Below are 7,306 nucleotides of genomic sequence, written 5' to 3'. Positions count from 1 at the left end.
AAGAAAGGCAAATGCAAGACTTTGAATTTGAATTGCATAAGGCAAGATATATAGCTGACTATTCTTGGAGGGGACGAGGTAGAGAAAGAAGCTGAGAAAACTCCCAAGAATAGAAACAGAGTAGGAAGTCACAGAGCAAGTCTGGATAAGATCTGAATGCAGTCCTAAAATGAACCTAAAAAGAGCTTCTAGGATAAATGTGGTAATAAAAGCCCCTAAAACTGACGAAAAAAAACCACTCTAAGTATCGAGTTTGTCATCTAAGTAATTATGACATGCATAGTCTCCATGAAAATCACAAAATATGGTGAAAAATTAATAAAACTTGGAAAAATATTATGGTTGTGAAGCATAACGAATAATGTGACAATCTTAAAAATGCCACAATAAGCAAGACCATGAACTTGATGAGCAAAGAAACCAAAGGACAGTAAATTCTAAGGTATCAACAAAAATCTTGACATAAGAAAGACATTTTTTACAGTGAGAACAATCATTAACTGGAAAAACTGCAAAGTGGTAGAGTCCCCATCACTGGAGGTTTTCAAGATGCAATTGGACAGGGCCCTAGATAATCTCACCTATGGTCCCTTCCCACGAAAGGTTGGACCAGAAGATCCTTCAAGGTCCCTTCCAATGTGGGCAGTTCTATGACTCTAAATGGGACTTCCACAGTAGGTGAAGGGCTACTGAGTCATTCTCTTCAATGTCTGTTGTGGCCTAAAAGATCACAAGTGTTATCTAAGAAAGCTCAGTCTCAGGTTTGCTCTACAGTTGCACTTTATTAGAGTTTTCTTCCTGTCACAGCTTTCTTTACAACACTGTTTTAAGGATATAACATTCAACTTTTCTAGAACAAACCTATCTGCTTTTGCTGCTAAGGTTCTATAAGAGCAAATTGCAAGGTTTGCAAACACCAACTCCACCAAAATAAGAACACAAATTGGCAGGCAATTCCCACGGCCCCAAGATCTGATACATATTTGGGAATCTCGGGAACTGGAGTATGCCTCCCACCAACCCACAGGAATGTGAGGATTTATACCATCAGGTATCAGGATTGAGGGAGACGCTTCCCACAGAAAGGTGCAGGCAGCAGGGACACAGCCTGCCACACCTTTCTGGGCACTCCTTCTGTCCCACTGCCAGGAGCACCATCTGAGCAGGGCTAAAAGCTTGGCCAGAGTCCACCTTTGTCCTAGGAAACAGTGTAGTACGTCCTCCAGATTAAACAAGTAAGCACCAAATACACCTCTCATCAATTTGTCCTCTGAACAGATGCAATAGGTCAAATGTCAATTGCCTGTCTTGAATAAGAATAATGAAAATGTAATTATCTTCTTCTGCATCGTTTATCTCAATCTTGGGGGCCAGTGCAGAAGGACAGAGGAAGTGTGCTGTGCTAACACCTATGTGCCATTGCCTCCTCGCCCGTCTTCAGGATGGCTTTAGCACAGAAACTGCGCTTCTCTGAACCCATTTTGACAGCCCTTCAGGGAGACCTTGCAGGAAGGATTGCTGTACCCTTCTTCCCAGTGCTACTCAAGAGCCAGGGGTCTGGCCTTACAGAGTCGATACAGAAAGAAATGACAGCAGCAGTACAGCAAAATAGCAAGGAACTTGATTGGTAGCTCTATTGTGTCTGATTAGATGAAGCAGAACTCAATAGCTGTGCTTTTGTTTTGTTTTGTTTTTAATTCATTTGTTTTTCTCTCATTGCATCAGTAAACCACACACTGCTCATCAGATAGATCTGCTAGTCCACGGTGAGCTTCATGTAGTGGGACTAGACATCTACTAAGACATGAGCTAGCTAGTTAGTTAGCAACAGAACGTTTTGCTGTTCTGTATGTGATTGTAGTGCAGATTATCCTTTGATCAATGTGTAGAGACACTGGCATATGAAAAAGATCACTAATGTGGGTGAATTTTATAGCATGAGAAGATTTACTGGCTGGAAATTGGCTGTATTCGATTTGAAGATGTATGACTTCAGATAAAATGCATATAAATTCTGAACTAACTCAGGTATCACTGCTATTTCCTAAGTCACTTCTTAGTCTTGACATCCTTAAGCCTCATATCCTGAAATTTGTTCTGCATCTTCAGGACCATTTTTAGACCTCCTTAAATTCCCCCTGAAATTCCCATATTCTTCCTGAAAAGACACACAAGCACTCCAAAACACTGAGTCACAGGGCAAGAACAGTACTTATTTCTGTGTGATTATTCATTTCCCATTAAGTCCTAAGGCCACCGTAAAGCACCTGCCAGGGTAGTATGCAGAAGTTTCCCATTAGTATCTACGATGACTACACAGTCCTCCTCTGAATCATTCACTTCATCATGCGAATTTCAGTAAACTTCAAGAAAAAAACTGGTGTAAACATGGTACATCCAACAAATAGATGCATTAACTTATGAGAAAACTATTAATCTTTATCTGGTAAGATCTACCTTTTTGAACTATCCTTTTAATACATATTAAATAAAGCAACATCCCCTAGCTGGCAAATCCCAAGGTGTGTTAAAAATTAACAGGAGCATTTCACAGACCTCCTCAGCTAGTTACTCTTAAGACTCCTGGGTGGAAGTTATAAAGTCCTGTCGTGCGAAACTCAACGTTGCACAATGCTTTCCCCTGCTACAGACCATTACCTTTTATTATTGAGTCCAAATAATATATGTGAGATGTTCTAAAACCAAATATCCTTTAGATGTACCTTTTCTGCCTTACACTTCACCACCCTGCATCTAGCAATGGCCTTATTAAACACTGTTTGGTTGTCCTCTATTTTGTTCCTGACATGAATAAACTACTGTCCGTTACCTTGATCCTCCATGGCTACAGGTATTTTAAATCTCTCTTCAACTTTCCTGAATCAGTCATGTTGTCCAACTTGTACACTCATTATTTTGACTCTTTTTCATTTTCATCCTTTGTTGATATATTGATTTTTGGTGCCATTGTAATTTCCACGTATCCATTTGACTGTAACAACTTCTTGTCCAGTATCACTTTCCTTCATTTCCATGCAACAGTCCTGTTAGGGCATCTAGAATGACAGCCTTGAAAAATTCTACAGATATTGGCAATATTTTGCTATACTGCATGTGACAGCATTAATCATTGCGTACAAATACTCACGCAAGAAAGACAGATGTGGATGAACTCTACAGCATAACCAGATCCTTTGGCTAGAAGCTGGCTACATTCATGCCACTAACCACGACCAACTGAGATGTTTTTTAACACCTATGATTTTCCAGTCAATGATCAGCTTTTCTTTGTCCATTATAACTGGGCTGAAGTACACTGTGCTGGACATTAAGAAAACATAATTTTTAAATGTTACCAAAGAGTTACCACTAGACATACAATTCCTCCACCATACTTCCTTCAGTTTGAAGTAACAATAAAAGCTATTCTTCCCACATATTAGGAACAGAGCGTTAAGAAGTTCAACTTATTCTCTAGCAAGATCAGGTGGTCCACGGCAGACCATATTTCATTTAATGAATTAGAACTTTAATGCATAAAAAATTAAGTTCTTATTCTTCTGAAACTTCTCTGACTTTGAAACAGCTAATGGCCGCTCTGGCACAATACACCAGCCTTTTTACCTTTTCCATCCTGAAGAACAAGGTCTATACATCAATTTCAACATCATACAAGACTCCGCCCACTAACTTTGTTATACTAATCATATAATCTTTCTCAAGTTCCAAATTGTCTTACATGATTGAGTTTCCTAACATTAATACGCAGTAATCTGAAAGATGTACCCCTTACAAACAATATAACATTTGGATTTACTTCATAATGCTTTAGAGTTGTCCTTTTTTAGAATGTGGAATGAGGATATTTATTTTGTTCTCTCGGCTGCCCTTGCTCTTGTATCATCCTAGGAATTGGCACCGATATTAATGAGATGAAGCCTACAGCCAGCCAATTTTATTCAGACTTTACCCCAGTGCTCCACAAACCCCAAACACTCTACTTGGCTAACACCAGTATTTCCCATGTTCTTTCTACTTATTTATTTCTACTTCTTTCCTACTGATCCAGGAACGGGAAGGATTTCTCAAAAAGGTCATCTGACTCCTCTTTTGGTTTCCTTTTTAGGCCTCTGCAGTTTTTCACCTTCTGCAGAATGGAGCCTGCAACTGTCTCACTGTTGCCACAACAGATCATTATCAAAGCAGCTTCTCCTGCTTATCTGTTTTCCCAGTCTGACTTTGCTCCTAGAAGAAAACAAGACTTCCCACTGTCTACCTGACCCTTGAAGAATAGTTCAACAATCCTCGCTAGAATGAAGTCACGGAGGAGGATGACCACCATTGCGCCACGGCTGGCTGGAAGGGAGGGAGGAAGCATTCCTGGGAAGTGCCAACACATACTGCCTTGTTCTCTCACCACTCTCTGGGCATCTGCCCCTGGGTCACTGTTGGAAGAAGACACACAATTTCACTGGCCTCAAACCCACATGGTTTGAGCTACACAAATGTTGTCTTTCCTCTATCCCAATTCTCCTCAAAACTTCTGCTGTGTCTTCTTCCAGGCAACCCTTGCAAGCCGTCATCTCGGTTGCCCCTCTGTGTACCTGCAACGTCACATGGCTGAAGACACTCTTCACACTTTCTTACTCTTGTGGTAAAAAATCTCCCATCTCTTCATTCTCTTGTTTCCTCCCATTGACCACCATCCTCTTCCATGTCCAATCTTCTACAGTACCAACAATTTCACACAATCTACTTCCTCAGTCTCTGTTGCTGGCCTCAAACCGAGCTTTCCGAAACCTCTTCCAGCAGACTGCCGGCTGCTCCACGCAAGCCCGCCGGCACTCGCCGTCGCCCAAACGCCCAGCGCCCGTGTCCACTAGCCCCCACCGAGCATGCTGCCAGGCGGATGTCTGAAACCTAGCAATTTTTAGTTCCGTCTGCCCACATTTCCAGTCATCTTACTTAAATGGCTCATTTTGCTAACAAAACAGAGATGGGAGCCCCTACTGTTCGTTCAGGAGACGCCCTGAGGGGCGCAGCAGGCCCTGCCGCCGCCGTCGTCCCCCCCCCCGACTCCCTCTGCCGCGACACCCAGCCACCGGCGGAGGCGGAGGCGGAGGCTGAGGCGGAGGCGGAGGCGGACGCGGACGCGGACACGGACACGGACACGGACACGGACACGGACACGGACACGGACACGGACACGGACGACACCTCACCCGCCCCCCCGCTCCCGTAACCTCCCCACAGGGGGACCCCCGCCCCTCGCGGCGCGCATGCGCAGAGACGCCGCCTGCCCAGCCTGCCGCGCAAGGAGCCGGGGGGGGGGGGAGCCCCGCCCTTCCTGCCTGGGAGGGAGGAGACGGGGGCGGTGGCGGCGGCCGGAGCCAGACGGGAAGATGGCGGACCTGGAGGAGCAGCTGTCCGACGAGGAGAAGGTAGGGGCGGGTGGAGGTGCTGCGCCCAGGCGGGCCGCCCTTTTGTCTCCCGGCCCTCTGAGCCGGGAGGCCGCGGGGACGAGCGCGGCCCTCGCCCTGTGGTTCGTATTTTTACCGTCGCCCCGCGGCCGGGCCTGTCAGTCAGGGGGGCGGGAGGAGGGTCGGCGGGGAGGCCGGGGGAAGGGCTGGCCCGGCCGCCGCGCCGGCCCCGGCGCATCTCCCGCCGCTCCTTGTACGGTGCGGGCCCGGCGCGGGGCGGGGCCCGGTGTCCGGCGGAGGCGGCGGCCGCTCTGCCGGCTCCTCGCTGCCGCCGGGGCGGCGGGCACGGCCGCTGCGTGCCGCCGCCTCCGCCCGGTGCGCGGCGGGGCGGGGGGGGGACGAGACGGGAAGGACGGTACGGAGAGGCAGAAAAGGCGCGGGGAGGGGGGGGACACACGACTCTCCCTTCCCCTCCCCTTCCCCCATCTCCGCTTCCCGTTTCCGAGGCGCCTTGCCGGTGCCAGCCGGCTGCTCCACAGCACCGGCGCTGCCCTCCCCGCGGAGGGCCTGCGTGCCGCGGCCCCGGCCCCAGAGCGGGGCCGGCCTTGGCCATCGCCGCCCCTTTCAGCCCCGGGAGGAGGTGGGGTGCGGGGGATTTCGGAGAGGAGGGGAGGGTGTGGGGATGAGGAAGGCTGTTCTACTTCCCATTAGGAGGCAGTAATTGGGCAAGTGTAAGGTCGAGGAGCAGGGGGTCTGTGTGAACGAGATGTACGTGTAATCCCTTTTTATGGCAGTTGGAAACTTCCTAGATTTCAGGCAGATTTTTCCAGAAAAATCTCACAAGCACCGGGGTGTCTTGTAAGACCTCAGTTGTTAGTGCTGCTTGTCTTCCTCTGTGGGATCCACCTTCATGGCAGCTGCCTGTTTCAGAGCTAGGGTGTGGTGTTTTGTGTACATGGTGCTGGTGCACTGCTCATGGCTTTATGTAATGCACGGTATTACTCATTTTTTACTTTAAAAACATAGGTTTTCATGGCTGTGGAAGCTGTGAGATGACTTAAATGTGGGAGACGTCAATAAGTGATGTTTCAAACTTCTCTGAAGTTAGAAAAAGGATGTCTAAAATGTCTAAGTAGTTACAATAAGGCAGATTTCCTGCGTGTTTGAGGTTAACAGGGCCAGGTTTCAGAACTAGAGATGCACTGATACACCAAGAGATGCATAGCGCCAGGATCTCACTATCTTTTTCCCAAGAGGCTTTAAGACTGTGCCCTCCTCTAAATTCACATTCAAATGCCACCTCTCTGTTGGTACAAGTAGTAATGTAATCAAGAAGTATATGTGGTAATCCATGACTCTTTTAGCCCCTTATAGAAAATACAAGTAACTCTAATCCAGTATGTTGTTCCTATAGGGGATGCTTGAAAATACTTAGACTACAAGTTATCTTGGCATCATTGAATGGTTGAGGATGGAAGGGACCTCTGGAGGTCATTTTGTCCAACCCCTCTGCTCAAGCAGGGTCATCTAGAGCAGGCTGCCCAGGACTATGTGCAGATGGCTTTTGGAAATCTCCAAGGATGGAGACTCCACAACCTCCCTGGGCAGCCTGTGCCAGTGCTGGGTCACCCTTGCAGTAAAAAAGTGTTTCCTTACGCTCAGACGGCACCTCCTGTGTTTTGTTTTGTGCCCATTGCCTCTGGTCCTGTCAAATAATAAAAGACACAATGACAGTGTTATCTTGCCTCTGTATGATTTGAGAAGTGCTGCTTGTGCCTTTGTGACTGACAGAGTTAAGTTCTGAACTTTCTTCTATCCATTAATTCCAGTTTTTCTTTTCTCCCCAAATGGGTGCAGACCCTCTAGAGACTCTTCCTGCCTTGGTA

The 7,306-nt window shown here is 47.1% G+C and overlaps 1 long non-coding RNA gene across 1 annotated transcript; it reads right to left on the bottom strand.

Moving 5' to 3' along the window:
• Positions 1-3,940: 3,940 nt before the first annotated feature.
• Positions 3,941-5,132, bottom strand: LOC121233329. Its single transcript, XR_005932469.1, has 2 exons — positions 4,605-5,132; positions 3,941-4,445 (listed from the first exon to the last, which is right to left on the bottom strand). It is a non-coding gene; the product is annotated as an uncharacterized LOC121233329 (long non-coding RNA).
• Between the last annotated feature and the right edge of the window lie 2,174 nt (positions 5,133-7,306).

The sequence above is a fragment of the Aquila chrysaetos genome, chromosome 5 (genome assembly GCF_900496995.4).
Source record: "Aquila chrysaetos chrysaetos chromosome 5, bAquChr1.4, whole genome shotgun sequence".
NCBI lineage: Eukaryota > Metazoa > Chordata > Aves > Accipitriformes > Accipitridae > Aquila > Aquila chrysaetos.
Note: the sequence above shows the minus strand (reverse complement) of the source record. Positions and strands in the feature narration are given on the sequence as shown.